We start from the raw sequence: 26733 nt of genomic DNA, 5'->3' as shown, positions 1-26733 counted from the left end.
TGCTTTTCGAGTAGGGCGAAGAAGAGTTTGGACATTAAGGGCAAAGGGGGTGGGGTGGAACCATATGATGTCTCGGGTTCTAGTTCATTTAATCTGATTAGGCGGGGTTACCTGGGTGGAGATAGGGTTTTGGATATGTATGTTCATGTCTGTTTTGATAGGTTGTGTATATAGGATTAGAGGTTATCTGATAGGGGAGTTGTTTGTTAGGTTGATTTTCACTCCAATGTTTGGGTTGGGGGTTGGGAACTATTTTTTTTGCTCTGGATTTAGTTGAGAGAGGGATGTCCCACATGGGGATGTATTCAGTTGAATGTTTATATCTGGCACATTGTAGGGCACAGTTGTAGTATTCAGCATATTGATCGAATAAATCTTGATTAGCAGATAAATAGGAGATCCGGTAGGACACACTTTTTACAATAGATTTTAGGATGGAGGGTAGGGGTTGGAAGAGAAGTTCATGTAGTGCAGGTTTTCTCCATGTTTGTGGTATGGATAGGTTTGGTTTTGCAATCACTACTCTAGCTTCAAATACCATACAAAATCTAACAGTACATTGTTATCTCGACTTACGAATAAAGTAACACTCTTTACACTCTCAAATGGTCCATAATCACCCATGCCAAACTTTACAGCAGATATAATAATAAGTGTGATCTTTGCATAGCCGAGATCATGGCTATTTTGCAATCCATGAACGCAGCAGTATAATATTCACCTGCAAACATCAGGCACTAAATCTATTCTTGAAATACAAATAATTACAACCCTGCTCTTGTCTCCCCATAACTCTCATATTCTTTTTCCATTCATACACCCTCACTACCACTGTGTATTAAACCAACAATATTCTTTCTCCCTTTTTAATTCCTTAATCATCAATTACAATTTTCTCTCTGTATTTTTACTTACTACCCCAAATAATCTTTTCTCCCTATATTTCTACTCCCTACCCCTCCTAACCCCCGTCTGTAAACATACAAATACATATGCCTACATACACTTCACCACTTGATTGTTTTTTTTTTTTCTTGTACTAATTTACGCCTTTTGACCATAAAGCCACTAGCTGTGCTTAAACTCCCCACCCTACCCTGCTTTATTCATACTCTTCTACTCTTTTACTTGTTTCAGTCATTTGACTGCGGCCATGCTGGGGCACCGCCTTTTAGTCAAGCAAATCGACCCCAGGACTTATTCTTTGTTAGCCTAGTACTTATTCTATCGGTCTCTTTTTGCCGAACCGCTAAGTTATGGGGACGTAAACACACCAGCCTCGGTTGTCAAGTGAAGGTGGGGGGACAAACAGACACACAAACATATACACACATACACACACACACACACACACACACACACATATATATATATATACACACACACACATATATACAACGGGCTTCTTTCAGTTTCCGTCTACCAAATCCACTCACAAGGTTTTGGTCGGCCTGAGGCTATAGTAGAAGACACTTGCCCAAGGTGCCACACAGTGGGACTGAACCCAGAACCATGTGGTTGGGAAGCAAGCTACTTACCACACAGCCACTCCTACGCCTATTCATACATGCTTTCTTTTGTCCTCCACCATCAAAAATATTACCCCACCCTCTCCCTTCCAATTTCTTTTCTTTTCAAATGCTAATCTCACTATTGAATTCTGTGATTAAGCTAAAACTACTATATTACCTACCACCAACATGTCCAGTTCCTCCCATCTCTCACTCCTCTATATTTTATTTCATTTCATTTATTTATTTACTTTTCTTTCTCTTCTTTCTTCCCTTCTATTAGTTATTTCGCCCCTCATTTATATATCCCTCACAAACTGTGCCTTCCTCACATTCTGATTGGATCTTTGCATCAACATGTACCTCCTTGCGACAATGTAGCCTTTAATCCAATCAAGATATCTTTGGCCCAAAGAGTAGCTGGCATTATACACCTCACTTGGATTTTACCACTTCTGAGGTTCCACTCGCTATGAAACATATGTAGCCCAGATTTCCTATACTCCATTCCGTAACACTTGTATTCTTTTTTGCACACTCGACAACCCTAGTTGCCTACCAAAGAATATAATACGGACTTTTTTCAGCTCATCATTCTTTGATAAAAGAAAAAAACATCTGCAACCTTCCATCTCAATAAACCACTATTGTTCCTGAAAGTTGTTTTTTCATATTCATTATGGATTGCTTGAAGCTAACTTTCTTCCTACAGCTCGATTCCTGGATTTTACACACACACACACACACACACACACACACACACACACACACACACACACACACACACACACATATCTTTGTGTTTGTCCCCATCACCACTTGACAACTGGTGTTGGTTTGTTTATGTTCATGTAACTTACTGATTCAGCAAAAAGAGTGATAGAATAAGTACCAGGTTTAAAAATAAGTATTGGGTGGGGGTTGATTTGTTTGACTGAACCCTTCAAGGCAGTGCCCCAGCATGGCCACAGTCCAAAGACTGAAACAAATAACATATAAAAAATAGTTGCTGTTATTAACAGTGAAATTGAAAACTTACACTTTTAAAAATGAATGATAAGTTTTAGTTTATTGGTATAATTTGTGCTTCACTCCTAAAAAAGGAAAGCTGAAATAAATTATTACTGTATCTGAATACACAAAACTTAAGGAATTCCTCTGAAATTATCTAGAAATTATTTAATGTTTTAGAATATGACAATTTATCTTTACTTTTTTATGTTATTGCTGTTCATCTCAAGTTGAACTCATTTACTCTAGTTAATTCTTTCAGAGTGTCTGCTAATTTTGTAGGATATAATAACTATGACATTTCATATTATTCTACACACTTCCAAGTTGTTAGATGCACTTGCTCTTTCTTTGATTTCACTTGGGAATTATCAAACAGTGTCAACTCGTGTCAGCATCAGAAGACTATTATTTTATTTTGTAAATTGTGAAATTATAGCATAGTAATTAAATATAAGTTTCAGTTTTTGGCACAAGGCCATCAGGGGCTAAATTGATTAAATTGGCTCCCAGTACTCAACTAGTACTTGTTTTGTCTACCCCAAAAGTGTGACAGGCAAAGTCAATCCTGGCGGCATTTGAACCCAGAATGTAAAGACAGGAAATGCTGCTAAGCATTTTGCCTGGTATGTTAACAATTCTGCCAGCTTGCTGCATTTAGTATTTAGATATTAAGTTAGGGTCAACATATTTAATGTAATCAGCACTAAAAATCTAATTAGAAATATATATATGGTAAGGGAAAGACAAAATTAGCTCAATGAACGATAATCATTTCAGGAAATATGCTAGACAGCTCTGGACATGTTTGGGTCTTAGTAGATCTCTTTAACAATGCCTGGCCTATGCCATACTAGTCAAAGTAATGATGAAAGAATCATTAAGCGGATTACATAATATTGCAGATAAGATAAGTCTGTCTCGAGTCTACACATCCATTAGGCTGGAGCTTATCTTGATTTCTGTAGTGTTTCTATGGTTTATAGAATGATTGAAAGTATAAGACATACCCTTTGAACCAGAGACCAGTCTGTTGCAAGGCTATAACATATCACTGATACTCATTTTCAGCTGAATGGACTGAAGCAATGTGAATGAAGTGCATTGCTCAAGGACACATGTCACCTGGTTTGAAGATCGAACCCACACCTAAGTGGATTGTTAGCCAAACAACCAAATCACTATGCCATGGAACTTTACTTGTACATGAATAGACATAAAAAAAAATGAACATATTTTAATAAACAAATTGCTAAAATTAATTAGTCATTAGGTTGTATCAAATTTAAGGGTTTGAAGCATTTATAATGTAAAAGGATACTTGCAAAATATCATCATCATCATCTAAGAGTCAACTGCAGCTGTGATCAGTCTAAATTTTTTTCTTATTAATTATAGTTAAGGACAGGTGTTACTCCTGCCAGATGACAATCCGGCCCTTCTCATCTGAGCCTATTGGTCTTATTCCCTCAACTACTAGCAGATGAATGGCTAAGCTATCCTGAATGAAGTTTGACTTTCAGGTACAGATTTTAGCTATATTTCTCTGCCAAATTAGTTCTTTAATATTCAAGATTAGATTTGGGAAGAAAACTTTGCTAAATTAGTGTCATTTAATAAGTACAACCATAAATAGTGTTGCTTTGAGGTGAGATTTGCAGAATTAGAGAAATTATTATGACAAATAATAATGGAATTGGATGGTGACAGAGAGTCATGAGAATCCACAAAAGCAGGGCAACCAAAGAAGAAGAGTTAGCTCTTGCTTCATAATGTTCTGAGTAATATAAACCTTTCATTTCATAAGTCCCAAGTTACTGTTAGTTGAAAAAATTGGGAATGTGTATCATATAAGATGCCTGGATGAAGGGAAAATGTGACACACAGGACAGACAAAGGGTTAAAAAGTTCTTGTTCACCCCAATTTCCCTTAATGAAAAGAGTAATTAATTAATTTTCTCAGTTGCAATAGCTGGATCTCCCTTAATGATTAAGACAAAAATATTGTAAAGAATATTTTGTTTTTGTATTTGTTTTGCAAGATACTTAATGGGAACTTGTATTTGAAACAGATTTTGTTGTATCTTGAGAGGGTCATTATACCAATGATAAACACATGCACTGGTTTTATTTTATTTATTATTAATCAGTTAATGATTCAATTGTTTGAAACTGATTGATTGATTAACCAAATGATTATTCAAACAATTGATTAGTTCACTATTTGATGAATAATAAAGAAGTAAAATATAACCAGTGTGTGTGTGTTAATATGAAATAAAATTAATTAAAAAAGATAATAAAACTTTTTTGCCAATAAAACCTTAAGGCTTTCCTTTAGAAAATTTGGGATAAATGCTTACTGAAATTTCTGATTTGTTAAAAAGAAAAAGTAACAAGTAAAAATATAGTTTCTGAAAGGTTGAAAGGTTAAAAGAACATCTCTTTGTTTAGACATTTGAAACCTAAATTGTTTTAACTGTTTGTCAACATTTTGGTACTAAGCTTTTGATAAGTAAAATATCAGCTACAAATAGTTTTCTTTGTTCTTGAATAACCTTACACCCAGACTAAAGTTCAAAAAGGATAAAATGAACATATATTTCAGACGCAAGATGGTAGTTGAAAACTTAGGCTTAGTTTTGATATAGCTGTTCCCAGCCTATTTCTATCATGACACATTTTAGCAAACCCTCTATCTTTAAAAAAATATTTTTAACATAAGAAATGGTGTGGCTGTGTGGTAAGGAGTTTGCTTTCCAACCACATGGTTCAGGGTTCAGTCCTACTCCATGACATCTTGGACAAGTGTCTTCTACTATAGTCACATGCCGACCAAAACTTTATGAGTGGGGTAGACAGCAACTGAAAGAAGCCTGCCTCATGCTCATATATATATATATATATATATATGTTCAACTAAAGAGATTGATAGAATAAGTACCAGGCTTAAAAAAAATACTGAAGGCAATTCATTTAACTAAAAATTCTTCAAGGCAATGCTCTAGCATGGCCACAGTCTAATGACTGAAACAAGTAAAAGATAAAAGACACATACACGCATGCACACACATCAGCACCACCACCACTACCACCATCATCATCATCTATAACATTTCCATTTTCACTTTTTCATTTTCACATGAGATGGACAGAATTCATTGGGGCAGACTTCTCTATGGCCGAATGCCCTTCCTGTTGCCAATCCTCACCTACTTCTAAGTAAGGTAATATTTTCCCATTGCCAGACATGTTTTCAAGGAAGATTGCAAATAGAATACACTGCATATATGATTGAGACGCCCATTTACAACTATCATGCAATGCTCAGACAAGAAGACATACACACAACTTATACAACAGACTTCTTTCTGTTTATCAAATTCACTCACAATGCTTTATACAGTTTGGGGCTGTAGTAGAAGACACTTGCCCAAAGTGCCATGCAGTGGGACTGAACCTAGAACCATGTGGTTGGGAAGCAAATTTCTGAACCACACATCCATGCCTATGTATTTGAGATGAAAATGATGAGATTAGAGAAATAACTGAAGGACCGGTGGCATGTATGTGAACAACAAAGATGAATAGGGGTAAAGTAAATGACATAGAAGATAAATTCTTGAAGTTGTCTCTTTGTCCTGAGAGTATAGACCAATAGCTTGACAGCTGTTGGTACCAACTCCTCCAAAATTGATATGCCATTAACAAACAGAGAGTTTGATTATCTGAAAACAGGATGTGACAAGGCTGACCCTTTGAATCACAGGTACAACTTACTTTTGCTAGCTGAGTGGACTGGTACAACATGAAATAAAGTGTCTTGCTTAAGGACGCACTGCACCACCAAATATCGAACTCATGATCTTGTGACCATGAGCTGAGTACCCTAACCACTAAGCTACACACCTTCTAATGTAGTCATAGATAGCCTTGAAAAGACAAAACAACTACAGCTGGAATCTCTTTCGTGGACGGTTTTCTTAATCAAGGTTAATACGAATCGAATGAACAACAGTCTACTTTACTCTCTCTTTCAACAAAACCCTTTGTCATTTATTTCCTTGAATGATTTTTGTCATTCATAAATTTGTTCATTTTCAATCTGAAGTAAATATTTTTACACTTGGTTGTCACTCCTACAGTTAATCACTCATTTATGAACAAGGAATTTAAATTTGTCCATGACCAGACAAGCTTAGACATGCAGAATAATGTGTCACTTGTAAATGTGAACACATTCCATAATCTCACACATATATATATACATATGCATATTAATTCACACACACACACACACACACACACACACTTTATTTGTTACATGTATATCCTTATCTGTTGTTAGGTCCCTATTTCACACTATAATTTTCCACTTTAATGAAATCCCTTAATTCCCAATACTAGCATTTCAGCATACACCACATTACAATGAACAACAAACACTTTCATAATGACAACCATGATTAACTCTGCCTCATTATCACTTCTTGTCAGTTTCATTAGCTGAATTTTATGTTAACATGCAGCCTACCTCTTTATTTTATGTCTTCTAAAATTCACATACACACTCATATACACATTACAAGGCAGTTTTATTATTTATAACACTGATTCGAACATGGCCAAATATCAATAATTTTTATACTTATTCTATGTATACCATAACTATGCACTTCAGACACAATAAATAAGGCTCCTGCTTAAGCTACTGTACTCAAGAAACTATAAGTAGCATTATATATGTGTCTGTGCAACTTTCAAGTGGGTTTGGATGAATCTTTATGCTCCAGTCTGACAGATTGTAGCATGAGTCGAACAACATTCAAGTTGTTTTACACTTCTCAGGAAACCCCTAAGAAATACATTGTAATCTTTGAAGTAGCTGTCTATAATTTATTATTAATACTACAACACTGTCTTTGTATATCATTTGAGTGCAAATATGGTTCTGATAAGTTACAGTTAAAAGGACTGGAATTTTGATAAATAATTCCTATGTTAACTGGGTTTTTTTTTGTTAGAAGTTTTCTTTTTTTAAATCTTTTTTAAAGTAATACCCAATATTGAGTTCATCTCTAAAACTCGTCTAGACATGACATGATTTGCAGTTGGAAATTTTCTTATCTAGAATATCTGGTCACTGTCATATTTAATGACATTTGGAGCCTATAGCTAGGTATTGTTCCTTAATTTTTTTTTAATGATGAGAGATAGTTGCTGTCAGAAAATCAGTATTCCAGTTTTGTGTCCTTGCTCAAAAATGATGAAAGAACAAGTGGGTCTATAATGCTCATGGTTTTCTGAGGGGCATTTAAAAATGTCATACAAATTTACCTGCTGGGTATCAGTGATGTAGTTTACAGACAATGCAAAAGTTTGTTTTATATCTCCTTGACAGCGACAAACTGGCTTTTGGTTGAAGATCTTAAAGAAAACACACACATGCACACACACTCTCTCTCTTTTCTCTCTCTCTCTCTCTCTCTCTCTCTCTCTCTCTCTCTCTTTTCTCTCTCTCTCTCTCACACACACACACAGTAACAATGAATGGCTTACAGTGTTTATTTTAGTCTCAGATTAGAATTAGATGAATTTCAACATTGATTCAATATAAAAGGAAAATGGCCAAGTGGATATGGTATTATGACCAACTCATAAGCTTTGAATTCAAATTCATTCTAGTTATTTTCTTAAGTTCTTGGTGGGACACTTATAACATGAGTTATAACATGTAGAATTATCAAGAATGTTACCTGTAAGGAGAGTGGTACACTACCAGGTGTGTTTTGGGGTGGGATTTATAATGCCAAGAAATCACTGCTAAGCAGTGGATAACATATTTACTTATTACATGACGAAATAAGTTTTAACTTTGTTTGAAACCCTAGTTCTATTTTGAAATCAAGAATTTTAGTTTTCTTGACTGTTTATTATTTTAGTAAAATAAAAATCCTTCTTCGACATGGCCTGTAGGTTATGGCCATGCTGGAGCAGGCATTATAATCTGTATTACCATACTGTGAATGGATTTCAATCAAATATTAAAATTCAGGGAAGGAAAACTAATTCAATTCTGGTTTACTTCAATAATTTATCTTCAGTGTGTTGTTGAAATATTGTGAAGGCTTCATTTCTTTAGAATCATATCTGACAGTGATTTCTTTTTGCCTTTTAGACAGGATTCATTTGAATGTCATTGGCATTGGTATGGTTGAAACTTGTTTCCCAACCATGTTGGTCCAATCTCGCTGCATGGCAATTTGAGCTAGTGTCTTCTATCTTAACCCTGAACCAACCGAAGCTGTGCAAGTAGATTTGGTACACAGAAACTAAATGAAGCCAGTCCTATATATATCATCATCGTCATCTAATGTCTGTCTTCCATGCTGGCATGGGTTGGACGGTTCGACAGGAGCTAGTATGGCTAGAGACTGGACCTGGGCCCATTGTCTGTCCTGGCATGGTTTCTACTGCTGGATGCCTTTCCTAACACTGACCTTTTTAACAGAGTGTACTGGATGTCTTTTTATGTGGCATCAGCACCAATATCAATTCTGTTGTGGTAGACAGGCCTTCTTGAGTACCAGATATCTTGGTCCTTTGTCATCTCCTTTGTAGGGCTCAAATGACAAAGGACTGATATGTGTGAGTGTGTGTGAGAGAGAGAGAGAGAGTGTGTGTGTGTGTCTTTATGTTCATGCTTGTCCCCTCACTGCTTGACAAACAGTATTCGTTTAGTTATGTTCCTGTAACTTAGTGGTTCAGCAAAAGATATTGATAGAATAAATACCAGACTTAAAAATAAGTATCGGGAGTGTGATTTATTTGACCAAACCCTTCAAGGCAGTGTCCCAGCATGGATGCAGTCCAATGACTGAAACAAGTAAAAGTTAAAAGTTACCCACAGATAAAATGTTGCAAGATAATAAATGATTTCATGATGGATTTAGGAGTTTTCTCACTGCCTTCTGAGTTACAATTAAAGGGTACGTCTGATGATAACTCACTACACCTGTCATGTATTAGAAATTTACAAACCAAGGGATCAACACTTCATTTGCTTGATTGTATAGCATCTATTTTATTGAATTATTTAATAAATGTTTTAAAATATACTAGTGAATATTTGAAATCTGGGTTAAATTCATTTTTAGTTAAGAGAAGGAAGTATTATGTTTAGACATTTAAAGAATGTTTAATCTTTACCCGTGCGGGTGACACGTAAAAGCACCCACTACACTCTCTGAGTGGTTGGCGTTACGAAGGGCATCCAGCTGTAGAAACTCTGCGAAATTAGATTGGAGCCTGGTGTAGCCATCCGGTTGCACCAGTCCTCAGTCAAATCATCCAACCCATGCTAGCATGGAAAGCGGACGTTAAACGATGATGATGATGATGATGATGATTCACATTTGGCTGAATCAGCAAAGCATTGATCTCCCAGTCAAAGGCCTGCTTATGTTGTCGCATTGTTGTTGTAGTATATCTGCACAATAGAGCACTAATCTGGCTTGCTAATCAGCTATAAAATAGGTGTCCTAAAACTGTTAGCAATCACTAGCATGATTATAAGCCAGTAGGCTGTAACCATATTGGAGCATATAGTGAATGGATTGCAATTAAACATTGAGATTCAGGGCAAGGAAAGTAAATTCACAACCAACTGCAGTAATACCACAACCAGAACCACCTCCAGCTCATAGCATGGTGTTAAGTTCTTAGAAATAGAGTGGCCTAGTTATCTAGGGAGAGTTCAGTGTTGTTTAATGATGAAATAATACCTGTGATATTAACATGATTCTCATGTCATATAAAATTCTAATTTTAAAATTATTTGACCTTAAAGCTATTTAAGATATTTTGATGACAGCAATAATACTAAAATCCAAAGTACACAATTTATTTGGAAATTTTGAACACTATCTTGCTTATTGCTTCTGTTTAATTGTTTAGAATTTTATGATAAGCAAATGTATAATTTCAGTGCAGTTAAAGTGTTGGATCAAGTTTTGCTACAACTATTGTGTTGTGTCTTCATAGCTGAAATATTTGTCATTCTGTTTGTAATTAGTTGTAGGAAGAGCATATAACTGTACCAATGGCTTTCCTTGGCAATCCATATATAAATACTTATTGTTTTGTTATCCTTGTAAAAACCATTTGAAACATTATGCAAGTAGTGGAAAGGAATTACTTTACCAAGAATATAAAAATTCGTTATTGGACAAATATTATTACTTGGGGTTGAGATGTGGTGGTCACCTTGATCAATTTCTGTATTCTTACATTATGGACATGTTTCTTATCCCTTTGGAGACATTTTGTTGTTGCTTAGCTCCAGACAAGTTCTGAACCAGCAAACATATGTACAAACATAATCCAGTCAAGGTCATCCTGTCCTGCTCTTAGGAATTGACTATCTAAGACTACATTATTTAATGTGTCACATGAAGACACATAACCTAGTGGTTAGGGTGTTGCATTCATGATCACAAGATTGTGGTTCCAACTCCTAGACTGGGTGGTGCATTGAGTTCTTGAGCAAAATATTTCAGTTCACATTGCTCTGCAATCACTTTGACACTGGATGTGTGGTACACTGTGCACCTCTGTTCAGACAACATTGATTTGGTGGAGGGAATGAGCTAATGTGCAGCATGAACATTTGATTATTATAAACAAATCATTTGTGCAGGTCATTCGACAAAAGTTGAACATTCATACATTGTCTTCAATGGGAGAGTCCATCATATTAATTAATGTATAAGTCTATTAAGTCAGGGATAAAAAGTGGTGAAAGGAAAAGAAAAGAGAAAAAAAACTCCTCCACTAAATTGGGGAGTGGGTATTTGAGAGGGGGAGAGGTGATAGTTCTATACCAAGTGTGGAGAGGCTAGAGTGTGATAGAAGAACAAGCGCAGATGTCTTGTAACAGAGATACAAGGCTAAACCTCACTCTGCCTGCATTAAAGTAAATGTACTCAGACAAATTCTGAAGTTTGGTCTTCTATTGAAAATTTACAAAAACTTATAGACGTATTGAAAATCAGTTTAACCCTTTCGTTACTGTATTTATTTTGAGATGCTCTGTGTTTCTTTCAATTACTTTAAGTATAATAAAGAATTTAGTAAAATAACTTAGTTATCATTCAGCTAGTGTTAGGAACATAAATTGTGACTAAGGTTTGGTGGAAGATTTTAATTCAAAACTTAGGAAAACAAGACATTTGTACTCAGAGCCAGAGCCTGTTTCAGCTGGGTTGGTAACGAAAGGGTTAAGTGGTGATAACTACTTTATCAGAGATGCATTAAAATAATTGCAATCTTTTTGACTTAAAACAAAAGTCAAAATACTAATTATGGAGGAACAGTGCCATCATCATCATCATTATCATCATCCTGCCCACCACCACCACCATCTTTATTTAACATCCACGCTGGCATGGGTTGGATGTTTTGGTAGGATCTGGTAAGCTGCAGGACTGCATCAAACTCCAGTGTCAGCTTTGGTATGGTTTTACTGCTGGATACCTTTCCTAACATCAACCACTTTACAGAATGTACTGGGTGGTTTTTTTTTCATGTCATCATCACAAACAAGGTTGTTAGGTAACTTGCAAAGCAAAAATAGAAAGAAGCAGGAAATAGAGGAAAGAAAAAAAGCAGGGTAAAAAAGGTTGAAAGGAAAAGAAAAAAGAAAAAACCCCTCCTCCACTGAATTGTATGTGTGTGTGTGTGGGGGGGGATTAGTATTTAAGAGGGGGAGGGGTGATGGTTTTGTGACAAGTGTAGAGAGGCTAGGATGTGATAGAACAAGCCCAGATGTCTTGTAACAGAGATAAAAGGCTATTCCTCCCCCTTGCATTATTTAAGGGTAGGCGGAAGTAGCTGGAAAGAAGCCCGTGTGGTGGTGGCAGGGATGCTGGAGCATCTCAAGATACAGTGGATCACAGGGATGTAGTGAGGTAGAGGGAGAAATATAGGAGTAAAGAGGCATGTAGCAAGTGATGGTAATAGATATAGGAGTGGCTCAGAAGCGAGTGTGGGTGGGTGGGGTGCTATGGAAAGTAGGGTCTGATGGTAGATATGAGGGGGCATTAAGAGTGATAGAGGTGTTAAGAATGGAATATAGTCCATGAGAGCAATGATTGAAGGTACAAAAAAGGTGATTGGCGGACGTAATGTGCGCAGGGATGATAATGAAAAATGAAAGTGGATTTGGGAGGGGGAGCAGATGTAATATGTGCCTATTCTACTCTCAGATGATTGCAATAGCCAAGTAGTACTATAGATGGAGAAGTGATGGGTGGTAAGCAATGAGGTGCAGGGGAAATATCTAATGGAATAGAGACAGGTGGGTTGGGGGGCTTAGGGCCTACAAGTACAAGCATAACCAAGTTGGTGTTTAGGATATCATTTCAGCTGTGAAGGGTGGGTCTTCTTGAGCCCAGCAAATCACTGGTGAAATTTAATACATTGAAGTCAAATTGTAGTTGTTAAGAAGTAATGATTTTGAGTAAAAGTAATAAATCTCTATCTCTCACCATGTGTGTGTGCTTGTGCATGTGCACATGTGTGTGTGTGCTTGTGTATGTGCATGTGTGTATGTATTTATATATAAATATCTATCTACATACATGTAAACATATAGATGAAAATGAAAAAGCAAAACATTTGGCATCACTCAAAAGAAACATTTAATTTAGATAGAGGATATGAACATAAAGAGTCTCTTACAGCTGTTTCTAAAATAGCTAAGCATATGGACCATGGCATTGAGTATGGATTTCATTCAGTGAGTATTTCATTATCAGCGAGGGAGAAGTCAGTAAATTGTAAAAATGAAGAAATATCCCTAATCAAGGATATTAGTATATTCCAGTGTGTCAAAAATGAAGAAAGAATCAGAGTAAAATACACACACACACATACACATGCGTGTGCGCGTGAGCACATAAGTGCAAACAAGGTGAAGAAAATAGTACTTGAATACCAGTGGTAGACTAAATTAGTACTTTATTGAAGCTGAAAAAATTTTTGAAAACTGTTATTCAGAATTTCACATAACCAGTTGCCAGGCAGCTGTGAGTATTTTGAAGAATAGTTTATAAGCATTTATAAGTATTCATGATAACCAACTCATGGAGTCAGCATTTAAAGCTGATTGGGCAGCTATTTTTGAAAATGATGGGAATCTGCTGGATAAAAGCAATTAATTCTAACGGAAAAATATATAAATATTTTAAGTGGGGGTTGAATAAAGCTTAAAAAATTAGATTGTGAAAATTTTTAGGAACAAGTATTAAAAAATATGTAGGATAAGAAAGACCTAATTAGAAATAAGATGTTACAAGTGATTAGAATAGAATTTAAATAAAGATAAGAATTAAAAATTAAAGTTAAAATTAGGGTAAATGAGTATCACAGAAAAAGGAAAAACTAAATGAATTAATCAGTTACCAGAAAGGAGTGAGGAAAATAGTGGCTATTGATGCTTCAGTAAGTTTGATTTTTCTTATATTTTGGGTGTGTAGTAAGAAGCTTGCTTCCCAACCACATGGTTCTAGGTTCAGTCCCACTGTGTGGCACCTTGGGTAAGTGTCTTCTACTTAAGCCTCAGGCTGACTTAAGCCTTGTAAGTGGATTTGGTAGACAGAAACTGAAAGAAGCCTGTCATTTATATATATATATATTTGTGTGTGTGTGTTTGAGACCAATAGAATAAATACTAGGTTTACAAAGAATAAGTCATGGGTCAATTTGCTTGGCTAAAAAAGGTGGGGCTCCAGCATGGCCGCAGTCAAATGACTGAAACAAGTAAAAGAATAAGAATGTTTAAAGAAATAGTAACAGGTTGAGACGAAGTATGATGTAAACAAGGCCACGTGTGTCTAGTAGAATATAACGCAACAGCTACACTAGCAGAAAAAAGCCATAGAGAGTTATACATATACATATTAATATTGAAAAATGAAAAAATATATAGATATTACAAGAGGCTTAAAGCTGAGAGACAAGACTATGTTTGAAAATGATACAATGTTTAAGTAAAAATGTACATACAATAGGCGTAGGAGTGGCTGTGTGGTAAGTAGCTTGCTTACCAACCACATGGTCCCGGGTTCAGTCCCACTGCGTGGCATCTTGGGCAAGTGTCTTCTACTATAGCCTCGGGCCGACCAAAGCCTTGTGAGTGGATTTGGTAGACAGAAACTGAAAGAAGCCTGTCGTATATATGTGTTTGTATGTCTGTGTTTGTCCCCCCAACATCGCTTGACAACCGATGCTGGTGTGTTTATGTCCCCGTAACTTAGCGGTTTGGCAAAAGAGACCGATAGAATAAGTACTAGGTTTCCAAAGAATAAGTCCTGGGGGTCGATTTGCTCGACTAAAGGCGGTGCTCCAGCATGGCCACAGTCAAAAGACTGAAACAAGTAAAGAGTAATACAAGCAGAGAAAAAAAACCTAACAAAGAAAAGCAACAATCACAGACAGGACAGGCTAGTGTATTGAAAAGAATAAAAACTCGTTATGTTCTCATGTGAATACATCGGAAGTAGTCCTTGTTTAAGTATTTCGATGTATTTTTCAATTCGATCAGCTCAGAACAACCATTGCTGGTGACAGTTCCCCATACCATTACAGAGATACGGCCGTGTTTCACAGTTGGTTGGAGTCGTTTCAAATCAAACTCTTGATTGGGAAGCCTCCAGACACAAACATGCCCACTGTCTGAAACTAGTGCAAATCTGGATTCATCTGAGAAAAATCACTCTATCCCAAAATGAACTGGATTTTTCTGACATCTCCTTAGCCCATTTCTGTCTTTTCATGATATTAATTGGTTGAAGGAGAGGTTTTCTTCCAGCTGCTCGTCCATAATACCCAAGCTTATGCAGATATGTAACACACGTTTTTGGACTAACTTCTAGCTGTTTTGTAATGTCAGAAGCCTTCGAATGAGGTTTGTTTTCCACAATTCTCTTCAAACAGCGAATTCAATGGTTGAATTATGACCAGTTTCACTCAAATCTGCAATGTCTCTATACTATCCAAAAATTTCAATTGACTGATTTCCCAAGAGGGAGTTTTATTTGTTAATTGCTTGGATAATATCATTCGATAGACGTTTTTTTGACTCAAAACCCTATAGTATTTGTATTTACTCTGCAAAACACTTCGTTTGGCTCTATTAATGGCAATTGCTATGTTTGTTTCTTATTTCAATAATACACTTGACAGTAAATCCTCTCTTGATTTTTCTGTACTGATCATACTGCTTCCCTTTCCCTAGACTCTGTATATTGTACACACTTCTCTCCTATGTTTTATATTTGGAGAATAGGATGTACTTTGATCCTTTTTTGTGGGTGGTTAGTTAAGTTCATGTGTTTTCAGCCAAGTAGACAATCCCAGCAAAAAATGCAGGCCTTCTGTTTGTCTCTTTCTAATCTTCATTCCTTTTCTTTGTGCTTCTTTACTTCTGTTCACCTGTTGACTTCAGCTTTTTTTCTTCATCAGTGAAACAGTCAATTATACTTCCATTATTAGAATTTGAAGGTCAAACTGACATTTAAAAAGAAAAGCTAATACAAATTAGCAAAATAAAAGAGAAATAAAAAAAAATCAAAATACCTAAAAGTTTCATGTCTCTACCTGTGAAGTTATTTCATGTATTTCTTAAATACACAAGCCTCATAAAAGCATGAGAAAACTACCCAGTAATTTATAACAGCCACAAACATTTTAAACAATAAAATCTTGTCTAGATATTATTAAATCTAAATTTAGACAGCCAGAAGCTATCTTGTCAGTTTGCATAGTTAGATTTAAAGTAGACTACCTGAGATCCTATCCCTCGAAGAATTCTTAAATTATAAAATTAATTTTCATAAAATATTGCACACCTTTTGAGGATACACACATGCATGCATGTACACACACACACTTGCATGCACGCACACACACACACACACACACACACGTGTGCACACGCACACACACACACAAAGGCGGCGAGCTGGCAGAAACGTTAGCACGCCGGGCGAAATGCTTAGCGGTATTTCGTCTGCCGCTACGTTCTGAGTTCAAATTCCGCCGAGGTCGACTTTGCCTTTCATCCTTTCGGGGTCGATTAAATAAGTACCAGTTACACACTGGGGTCGATATAATCGACTTAATCCGTTTGTCTGTCTTTGTTTGTCCCCTCTGTGTGTAGCCGCTTGTGGGTAGTAAAGAAATAACACACACACACACACACACACACACACACACACACACACACACTCACTCACTCTCTCCCTCTCTCTCTGTAGCAAATTCCTAAACTCTCACTCAAACAATTTTGTCCCTAACAATACATTTTTTGTATTTCCATCTTAATTGGTTTATTTAAACATTTTTTTACGACAATCTTTGAATTTGAAGCAGACACATGATATAGGTCAAAACAACAAATAAATGATTGAATGAAAAAGACATAAAAAAAGATAGATGAAAGGAAAAGTAAAAGGTGGAGAGAAAATATAGTCTGAATAAAACGAAAAATAAAACAAAATAGTCATAAAGAATAGACATTTGTTTATTAATGCCTGGTGAATCTTAAGTTTGGATTATGGATCCTACCTTATCCTATTTCAAGTCTAAAAATGTGTGTGTAATTGTGAACTAAGGAAAAAAACCCCAAAAAAACTTGCTTCTGAGTCAGGATCTGCTAGAAATAACAGCCAAATCACCATCAAATCACTCTTCGTATTTCGTTTGTCTTTACGTTCTGAGTTGAAATTCTGCCAAGGTCGACTTTGCCTTTCATCCTTTTGGCGGGGGTCGATAAATTAACTACCAGTTGCATACTGGTGTCAATCTAATCAACTAGCCCCTCCCAAAAAATTTCGGGCCTTGTGCCTAGAGTAAAAAAATATATATATAATTAGCATCTGTGAATTTTAGAAATATTATAAATAAGACCCACCCACCACAACAGAATTGAGATTCTAAAACCATGGTGCCATGTAAAAAGTATTGGTGTGGGCGCTGGTGCCATGTAAAAAGCATTGGTGTGGGTGCTAGTGCCATGTAAAAAGCATTGGTGTAGGTCCTAGTGCTATGTAAAAAGCATTGGTGTGGGTCCTAGTGCCATGTAAAAAGCATTGGTGATGGTGCCATGTAAAGAACACCCAGTACACTGTAAAGTGGTTGATATTAGGAAGGGCAGCCAGCTGTAGATACCCAAAACAGATTATGGAACCTTGTATAGCACCTGGCCTTGTCAGTTCTTGCCAAGCCATCCAGCTTGTGCCAGCATGGAAAATGTACATTAAATGTTGATGATGATGAATTGGTGAAGAGACAATAGAGTTAGAGTTAAAATATTTAATGTGAAGAGTTAAGGAACACCTGAAGACTGTCCCACCTAGATTTTGGCAGTGTGCATCTCTTCCTTAGGCATAATATCCTAGGTTGATGAATTTTCGACTGGTAACACTTTTTGGTTGTGATGGGGGATCAGTTTCTTTTCAAGTGAAGTCAGAGTGAATTCGGAACCCTGACATGTGACCACCACCTACATCAATATCATTATTACCACACCATAAGGCAGTGACCTGACAGAATCATCAGCATGCTAGGCAAAATGCTTAGTGGCATTTTGTCAGTCCCTATGTTCTGAGTTTAAACTCTGCTGAGGTCAAGTTTGCCTTTCACCCTCTTGGGGTTGATAAAATAAATACCAGTTGAGCACTGGGGTTGATATAATTGACTTTGCCCCTTCCCTGAAATTACTGGCCTTGTGCCAAAATTCGAAACCATTGTTACCACACCATCCTTACTGCTAATGCCATTAACATCACCGCCACCACCACAACCACCAACAGCAACAACAATAACAACAACACCTCCAGCACTACTACCAACTGTTACTATTACCACAACTGTTACCAATGAAGAAAGCCTCTACATAGTGGTTTGCAGTTAAAACAGGGTTTTTCTATGATTATCTTTGCTTTTCTCTTTTATTTGTTTCTTTCATTACACCATGGCCATGCTGAGGCATGAATTAACCCCAGCGCTCATTATTTTTTCAAGCCAGGTATTTATTCTATCAGTCTCTTTTGCCAAACTGCTAAGTTACAGGAACATAAGCACACCAACACCAGTTGTCAAGCGGTGGTGGGGGACAAACACAGACACAAAGCACACATATGCACGCATGCACACACACACACACACATGACAGGCTTCTTTCAGATTCTATCACTCATAAGTTAGTAATAATTCCAATCATAAGGTTTTGGCTGGCCCAAGGCTATGGTGGATGACAGTTGTCCAAGGTGCCATGCAGTGGGACTGAACCTGCTATATGGTATGACACCTTAGGCAGATGCCTTCTACCATAGTGTCATTCTACCAAAACCTTAGATATGTTCAGTGTCTGAGTCTGTATTTGAGACAAAACAAAATGCTTCATTGAAAAGAAATAAAGTTACCTTTGTTTAAGACAAGATTCCAGTGTACAAAATATTCTTTTCTACTCTAGGCACAAGGCCTGAAATTGTGGGAGAGGGGGCCAGTCAATTAGATCAACCCCAGTATGCAACTGGTACTTAATTTATCGACCCTGAAAGGATGAAAGGCAAAGTCGACCGTGGCAGAATTTGAACTCAGAACGTAAAGACAAATGAAATACCATTAAGCATTTCACCTCTGTCTCTCTCACCCTCTCTCTCTCTCTCACCCTCTCTCTCTCTCTCTCTCACCCTCTCTCTCTCTCACCCTCTCTCTGTCTCTCACCCTCTCTCTCTCTGTCTGTCTGTCTCTCTCTCTCTCTCTCTCACACACACACACACACAAATACATACATCAAGTAACAAGTGCATTTAAATAGAAAGACCCCTCTTAAACAGCAAGACAACCTTCATTTTTCTTATCTCTTTCTCCCAAACTCCCACCTCTACCTCCACTGCTTTTATTCTACTGAGATATACATGAATTTATATTCTCCTGGCAACTCATTACCCCAACTATTTCTGCTTTTATGTGTGCATATGAAGCATATATACGTATGTGTCTTGTATAGGTGGTGTATATACGTATGCATCTGTATATGTATATACATACAGATGGAAGACATGTTAAATGATGATGATATATATATATTTATATTACACGTGTATAAGGGATGACCACTAGGTAGACATCCAATATGCTAGAAAGAGGTCATCAACGACCCAACCACAAAGAAAAATAATACAGAATAAAGAATTCTTTATTCTGTATATTTCTCATTTTGTTCTGGTGTTTTGCGAAATTTTTCTGGAGAACATTATTTTTTCTTTGTGGTTGGGTCGTTGATGACCTCTTTCTAGCATATTGGATGTCCACCTAGTGGTCATCCCTTATACACGTGTAATACAATTTTTTCTGAATTTTCAGGTTTCTTTATATGCTAGGTCACTTGGTTTTAAATTGAATTAATATTCAATTTATCACCCTATCTATATAAATAATAATTTATATATATTTATATATTTTTTCAACCACATGGTTCTGGGTTCAATCCTACTGCATTGCACATGTGTGTCTTTGTATCTGTGTTTGTCCCCCACTTCTGCTTGACAACCAGTATTGTTTTGTTTATGTTTCCATAATTGAGTGGTTTGGCAACAGAGAGATAGAATAAGTACCAGGCAAAAAGTACTGGGGTCAATTCATTCGACTAAAATTCTTCAAGGCAGCGCCCCAGCATGGCCACAGTCTAATGACTAAAACAAGTAAAAGACATGGAGCCTTGTGTGGCCCCTGGCCTTATCAGCTGTGGTCAAACTGTCCAACCCATGCCAGCATAAAAAATGGACGTTAAATGATGATGATGACGACAACCAGCATCATCATCATCATTTAACGCCTGGTCTCCATGCTGGCATCGCTTGGAGGGTTTGACAGGGGCTAGTAAGGTTGGGGGCTGCACCAGTGCCATTGTCTGTTCTGGCATGGTTTCTATGGCTGGATGCCCTTCCTAATGCCAACCACTTTACAGAGTGTACTAGCTGCTTTTTATGTGGCACCAGTAGAAGTGCTTTTTATGTGGCACCAGCACTAACTTGCAAGAGGAGGGAGTAGTAGTGAGTGGAGGGGGTGTGGCTTTGTGCCAATTGATGAGACATTAGAGGTATAGAGGAACAGGTATAGGTATTCTACTGTAGAGTAGATACATGAATATTCCGTTTGAAAAAGAAAAGTGGGTGAGTTAGAGAGTAAGATAAAGGAGAGTGGGTGAATCAGTGAGTAAGACGAAGAGAGCAATAGTGAGAGAGGTGGTGGTGAAGGTATGTTGGGACTTGCCCACAAGGGACATTGGGGATGGTGAGAATAAGTGGGGTGATACAGTGGTTTGGACTGGGTGGGTGGGCAGGATAGAGGTGATTGAGACAAATGATGGTATAGGAGAGGTTCAAGGGTGGGAGTTGCAGTAGGTAGGTGAGGCATTGAGGATGATAGCAGGTAAGCAAGATGTTAATGAGGGAGAACAACACAGGTGAGATAAGGCACAGAATGGAGGTGATTTGTGGGGACAGTAGGTAGTGGAAGGTAATGGGAAATTATGGTGTTTTGGGGTGGTGAAGAAGGTAACTGAGAAAGCAAGGGGATGTAGTATGTGCTATTCTGGTCCCAGGTGATACAGAAATGATGGGTGTTAGGGGATGAAAGGTGGGGAGAAATGGTTAACAGGACAGAGAGGATGCAAGTGGGCATTGAGCAGAGCCCCTCACAGACAAGCATTAACCAAGGTAGTTTAGGATATCAATTTTTCTGTGGTGGATGGCACCAGATATCTCAGTCCTTCAGCTCAGTGTCTTGAGTTCAGTCTTCAGTACTTTGTCCCCATGTCTTCCTAGGTCTTCCTCTTCAGTGAGTTCATCCACTTTTTGCACAACTATTCACATCCATCTACATCACATGACCAAACCAGTACAGTCTTCTGCACGCTGCATCTAATTTCTCTTATGTCTAACTTTTGTGTCAATATATTGGTGTTCTGTCACACATGTATACTGACATTGCACATCCAGTGGAGCACATTAGCTCCATTCTTCTCTAGTCTTTGCATTCAGAGCCCACATCTCACTACCATGTAGCATTGCTGTTTGTACACTTGCATCATACACCCTTCCTTTCACTCAGAGAGAGAGAGAGAGAGAGAGAGAGAGAGAGAGAGAGAGAGTTCTTTGATTGCCAACAGAAGTAAAAGCTCTCTGAATTTTCTCCTCCTACTGTTATTCTAGCAATTACATTTCCATACATCCTCCCATGCTGCTAATTAGGTTCCTTAGGTAGTAGAAATTATCCATTACTTCTTAGGAGCCTCTGGGGCATTTCATAAAATCAATTTTTTAAGTATCCATAGTTTTTATAGCTCCTGTGCATCTTCCACCTACAAACACTACTTTCTCTTATAATCTTTCTATTATTCCACTGCTCCAGATACGTATGTTCTCTTCTGGTTAGTCTGTAACCTGAGCCACCCCCACTTCAGCCTCATTTCCTTTTTCTCCCTTCCCCTTGCAAGTCCTGAAGGTTTGTGGAAACTGAGGAAATTGTAATTCACTGCATAAACTAGTTATGTACAAGAGCCCAAGAACCCTCCACCAGCTGGCAGGTGTTCATACAAATCTCCTTCTTCCATTCGGACACAGATGATAGCCCCCCACTGTCTTCCCACTCTTCTTTCCAAACACACAACATTATGTCTGTCACAGTCAATGTCTGCACAATAAAAGGTTGAACCAATGAGCAGAGATATGTAGACATATGCTCTATGCAAGCTAGATTGGCTACATTCTATATTTTTACCAGAAAGTGGGACAGACAGATGCTTGTAAATGCAAAGTCTCTTCCTGGTGAAGAATGTACAATCCAACATAGGTTAATGCTTAGTAACTTTAGACTTAAAGCTAGAAACAGACTGGTTTGGGAAACAAAGATGTGGGTGCCTAGAGATTCATCAAACAGCAGAGATTTAGAGAAGACCTAACTGAAGCATTTGACAAGGAGAAAGAATTACGTGACATAGAGGACAACTGAAAGTTCCTGTTTGACAACTTACTAATTGGGAGAGTTTTGATTGGTGCAGGTTATTTTCTTTTTTTAAGACTGTGAAGGAAAGAATGTCTTTCATTGTTCAAACTTATTGACAAAGCTTGACAGGAAATAATAGTTCCTGGAGATAATGTAGGATCTGTCCCTAACAGTGTAGCAGTATTTGGTTTCAATTTTGGAACTGTATGGAGAACGGATAACCCAAACATAAACAGTAGCTACATTAATATTAACATGATCAATGCAAGGAGCATTTAAATCAGTGGTTCTGAACTGTTTTTAATCCATGGATCCCTTTGATTACTATTTTATTCTGGTAAACTCCCATAACCATTCAATGTTTAAAAATTAGTTTTATAGATACGTCTTTCAGAATTCCTATTTTGTTTTTCACACATTCACTTGGGTAGATTGAACTATGTAAAATGTTAGAGTAAGAAATCTTGCTGTTTCTTACAATAACTACACCTAAAGCAAACCTTTTTCCTGGGCCCTTAATATATTACTATGGGTCCCCAATTTACTATTTTGCTTGCATGGACTCCCAAAAATCTTATATGGACCCTGTGGTGAATAGTCAAATATTAACCATTCTGATGTGTATAGAAAGAGCATGATAGGAAAAGGAGTTGGTTAAAACTGAAAATAGAAATAGAGAGAAAGTAGGATTTCAGGCAGATGAACACACATTTACACACATGCACAAATAAGTGTGTAAATATCTATGTCCATAAAGACCGTATGTATGTATTTTCAGAGTCTTTTTAATGTTTGGCAGCTAAGATTCAACTTTTATCAGACACAAAAGAACTTTGGTCTGTAATATTGTGATTTGGCTGCTAAAATGAGGAAGTTTGGTGGTAGGTGTCTATTTGTTGATGTTTAATTGGCATCTGCTGTCAAATATTTAGTCAGCATCCATATGTTACTGTAAAGTGTATCAACATTATCTGTTGGAGATGTTTTGTTAGCATTCATGTGTAGTTGACATTATACCATATGATACATAGGTGGTGCATCAGAATACGACTTATAGTTGGCAACAGAATATGAGTTGCAGCATATCTCTGTCTCTGTCTGTCAGTCTGTCTCTCTCTCGTGTGTGTGTGTGTGTGTGCATGCATGCATGTATGTAAAATAGTCATCTGTGTGTCATGCTCAATGTAAATACATCATGAAAAAGAAGATTTACTGCACTATCTAATTGACTTAAACTGCTAACCTTATGCCAAAATTTCAAACTGTCATCATTATCATCATCATCATCATCATCATCATCATCATCATAGTGATTTCTGGCAGTCATTGGTTGAAGGTTACACAGTTTGTGGAAGGGTAAAGTCAATTATATCAACCTCTGTATGAAACTGGTTTCTTATTTTACTCTTCTTGGAAAATTGAGAGGAAAAGTTTACCTTAATGGCATTTAAATTCAGCTCCCATCTGCTAATGCCCTTTTTATGAGTCTACCTCTCATTCTACAAACCAGTGAAGGAGCTTCTGGATCAATATTTCTTAATATTTTGTTAGTCCTGTACCCCTTCAATGTCAAGTCAAATAAACCAGCACTCCTCTGTAAATCTGGAATGGTATTACAAAGCATGTGATGTTTATTTTGTATTCCTAAAACTCACTGAAATGAATTTTAGCACCCCAGTAGGTCTGGTTCAGTGACAGTTAACTTTGGCTAAACAACATTGATTCCTATCTGAATCAATGAGAGTAACCTATACATGATATTCAACCTGTTAGAAATAGCAATGAAATCTCCCTCAAATCACACAACTATTCAAGAAAAAGTGATGGACATGTTGGATGTAGTCTTACACCTACTTTGTCTAAAAGTATGATTGGATGGTCACTTGGGATGCTTTTGATCATAGGTCTTCTTGATAGGAGCTGATCTGGGATTAAACAACAACGTTTATCCCCACTTAAGTGTGGATTTTCGATTAGAATGAACTGTATTATGGTAGATACCATGAGAGTGTTGTGTAACGAGATTATCTCACACCACAAAATAGTGTAATAGAAATGTCATTTTAGCTATTAAAAAAAATACACTTTTGAATTTGAAGTCTCTGTTTCATAAGATTTAATTTTTTTTATTACCACGTACCAAAACTGAAAAGTGAAATCAAAACTAAAATGAAAATTCAATCTCAAATTGCAATTCATCAAAATTAAATGGCATTTTATGCCCAATTTTGGTTCATGAAAACAGTTTTTATGAATATGTAATAAAAAAAAATTCCAAAACTTGATATTTACATCCCCAATTCATACAAACCTTTATATAATATTCCATTCCTAATTTGTATAAACTTTTATATAATATTCATACAAGCATTTATATGATATTCACACCTGTATCCTATGTGCATATGTTATATGTTGTGAGTATTCAAGCAATTTATTCATGTGTAAAAAGATCACAGAAAAATCTTTTCTCAAGACAATTGGCAATTGTTAAGTTGTAAGACACTTAAGAAATAAAATCAATATGTTTGTGAATAGAATATTATATGGTGTTGAACAGATGTTGCCGATTGAAAGAGGAATTCTTTTGTTGCTTAGACAGTATGGAAGGGTAATTCCCATGACCCCTTTGCTGGGCCTCTAAAGCTCAAACCAGAGAGCTGGCCTGAATGCTTGCAATAGAATAGAGTTTGTTAAAAGTACCCAAGGCACCAGGTGGTCTACCACCCAAGTAGGTAATAACAAGATTTGGGCTCAGAGCATGAAAAGCTGGAACACGAAGTATTTCATCTGTTGCACTAACAATTTTATTAATCCCTAATACAAGACTGGTACTTTGCTTTTTGACTGTGGAAGCAGGATTTGGACTAGTTACAAAGGTGTAACAACACTATTGTCACCTTAAAGTGTCCTCTGTGGACTGATAGATACTGATTTTCTAGCTTGTTAGCTGTCTTCAGTATTGGATACCAAGAGAGGTGACTCTGAGATGACCAAGAAGCTTTTAACTTTGTGAAAAAATCAGTAAATACCGTTTAATGATTCGTGTGCATATCCCACTTGGCTGATATAAAGACAAAGTTGTAGCATGAAGCAATGATTGAAAGTAAAGTAATTAGTTCATCGTCATCATCAACATTTAATATCCGTTTTCCATACTGGCATGGGTTGGATGGCTTGATAGGAACTGGCAAGGCTAGGGGCCATGCTAGGTTCCATAGTCTGTTTTGGATGCCCTTCCTAATAATGCCAATCACTTTACAGAATGTACTGGGTGCTTTTTTTATGTGACATCACCGCCAGTGCTTTTTACATGGCACCCACACCAATGCTTTTTACATGGCACCTTGGTTTTAGAATCTCAATTCCGTTGTGGTGGGCAGGTCTTCTCGAGTATACTAATGTGCCACATATCTTGGTTCTCTGTCATCTCCTTTGTAAGGTTTAGTGTTTTGAGATTGGCTTTCAATACTTCGTCTCATCTCTTCCTGGGTCTCCTTCCACAACCTCCCTCCACTTTGTGATCAGCATTTCTCTTAGGGATTTCGGACGTTTTTTAACTTGTAAAGGCTATTTCACTGCAGTTTACCATGGTTAAAAAATTCTTGCTTTAGGTAAAGCGTTATAAGAACACCATTGCCTGGTGGCTGATGCACACAAATCAGTAAATCTCATTTACTGTGATTTCTGATAAAGCTATAGCTTGCTAGTCAGCTCAAGAGTTGCCTCTCTTGTATTTGATACTTAAGTCACCTGATGAGCTAGAAATGCACCATCTATCAGTCCATAGAGGGTGCTTTGGGCTGACAATAAAATAAATAGCATTTGAGTACTGGGGTCAGTGTAATTGACTATACACCCCATTCTCAAAATTTATAGACTTGTACCTGTAATAGAGAGGATTATTATTAATATTATATTTAGGAACTACTATTGTCTAAAGTGCAAATTTCACCTCATGAAATTGTGCCTGTATATCTATATCTCTTCCTTTCTCTTTATTTCATTTATTTATTTTTAATTTGATTTGTCTCAATTTGTATTGGATACTTTGTGTGTGTGTGTGAGTGTGTGTGTGTATGCATATGTGTGTGTTTACTTACACGGGAATAGTGGGGCTCTGGTTCAGGAGTTC

The 26733-nt window shown here is 37.0% G+C and overlaps 1 protein-coding gene and 1 long non-coding RNA gene across 4 annotated transcripts in view; one reads left to right on the top strand and one right to left on the bottom strand.

Annotated features, from left to right (window-relative positions):
* The window catches only part of LOC128249506 (uncharacterized), a 34282-nt gene extending 18077 nt beyond the window's left edge, over positions 1 to 16205 (bottom strand). Inside the window, exon 1 of the long non-coding RNA XR_008265620.1 lies at positions 14589 to 16205. This is a non-coding gene — a long non-coding RNA (uncharacterized LOC128249506). The remainder of the gene's footprint in view (positions 1 to 14588) is intronic.
* Positions 1 to 26733, top strand: part of LOC106878218 (lysosomal acid glucosylceramidase) — a 73396-nt gene that overhangs the window by 5760 nt on the left and 40903 nt on the right. The gene's annotated exons all lie outside the window — the stretch shown is intronic.

Source organism: Octopus bimaculoides, chromosome 15 (genome assembly GCF_001194135.2).
Source record: "Octopus bimaculoides isolate UCB-OBI-ISO-001 chromosome 15, ASM119413v2, whole genome shotgun sequence".
In the NCBI taxonomy this organism is placed as follows: Eukaryota; Metazoa; Mollusca; class Cephalopoda; order Octopoda; family Octopodidae; genus Octopus; species Octopus bimaculoides.
The sequence above is the reverse complement of the archived record's forward strand: the minus strand, read 5'-3'. Positions and strand labels throughout refer to the sequence as shown.